The 1,553-nt window shown below is 35.8% G+C and overlaps 1 long non-coding RNA gene across 1 annotated transcript; it reads right to left on the bottom strand.

The window, feature by feature from the left end:
- Positions 1–280: 280 nt before the first annotated feature.
- Positions 281–856, bottom strand: LOC121039980 (uncharacterized). The gene is made up of 2 exons (XR_005795072.1): positions 651–856; positions 281–425 (listed from the first exon to the last, which is right to left on the bottom strand). It is a non-coding gene; the product is annotated as an uncharacterized LOC121039980 (long non-coding RNA).
- Between the last annotated feature and the right edge of the window lie 697 nt (positions 857–1,553).

Here is a 1,553-nt window from a genome sequence, read left to right on the forward strand (position 1 = left end):
ACTAAATGACAGTCACCTACTGCAAACAACCAACTGGTAGCCTCAATTGCAGCTGCTCTGCCTCTCTCCCTTCTTCCTTTCCTCCTTCTTTCTTTTCTTTCCTTCCCTTTTTCTCTGTCTCTTTCTCTTTTTTCTTTTTCTTTTTCTTCACCCCCATCCCTTTCTTTCTGCAGAATAACACATCCTCTGGCATGTAACAGGCAACCATTTATCTAGCATATGTATTATTTTCCAACCCTCTTCAAAAGGAGGCTGACAAGCAGTTTGCATTCCCATGAGATGGAGAATAGTATATATTTAGTTGGGATCTTCCCACAGGTCAGTGTTCACTCTTCGACTTTCAGTCATGATGTAGTTTGAAGGAACCTGAATGATCTGGACATCTGTAGAACATCAAATTCATCCACATACTGATGACATGGTAACTGAAGCAGATAAGAAGTGACAAGTACTTAAGACACATGTGTTCCAGAGGGTATGTGATGAACCTATGAAAATCCAGGGGCTCTCAGAGAAGTTTGTAGGGATCTGGAGTTTGGGGGGCATACTATCACATCTAAGTCAAAATAAAACATATTATCTCACAGCTCCCACTAAGAAAGAAGCACAATGCTTGGTAAACCTCTCTGACTTCTGGAGACAGTACATACCGTATTTGAGAATACTGCTACATTCCTTTTAATGAAGATCATAAGCTGACAGTTGTAAATCTAGGAGAAACTGCAGCAGGCTCTAGGCTATGATGTAAACAGTTCTGTGCCTCATCCGTTCAGCCTGGCCAATCCTATAGTACCAAAACTATCTGTGGTGGGAAAGACACTGTGTAGTTTATAGCAAGCTCCAAAGAAGAGATGCCATGTAGAATTCTAGGGCTCTAGAACAGTACTGTGTAATAGAACTTACTGTGACATCGAGATGTTCTATGCAATATGGTGGCTACTAGCCACATACACTACCAAGCACTTGAAGTGTGGCTAGTGTTACTTCATCGATCTTTCTGTCTGTCTGTCTGTCTCTCTTTTTAGTTAATTTAATTTTTAAATAATTTTTTTGGATTTTAAAATATTTTAAAATAAAATTTCAAAACAAGAGGAACAGACAACAGTAGTAGTTGCCTGGGGATAAGAGAAAGGGACTCAGGTGGGCATAGAGGAATATTTGGGGTGATGGAACTGTCCTGTATATTGATTGTTTACACGACCAACAGATTAGACATTAAAGGATAATTTTACTAGATGTAAATTATAGCTCAATTTTTAAAAAAAAGAGACAAGAGCCAAAAATTTATCCCATGTGGAAAAAAATAGTATTTAGTTTTCTCTCTTGAACACTGAAAACAATTACTATGGGCATAAACAAAGGAACAATAAAATGAGATATTCTGTATATAAACATTTTTAAATGTTTTAAAGAAAAAATACGCTTAGGCAGAGGTAATACTTTCTTTGTATTTGATTTAATTAACATGCAATTTTTCTCTAGGAATAAAAATGTTAGAAATGCTTATTTTTAATTTTTTTAAGTTAAAAAATTTTTTTAAATGTTTATTTATT

The sequence above is a fragment of the Herpailurus yagouaroundi genome, unplaced genomic scaffold, assembly GCF_014898765.1.
Source record: "Herpailurus yagouaroundi ecotype Mexico unplaced genomic scaffold, PumYag 181, whole genome shotgun sequence".
NCBI lineage: Eukaryota > Metazoa > Chordata > Mammalia > Carnivora > Felidae > Herpailurus > Herpailurus yagouaroundi.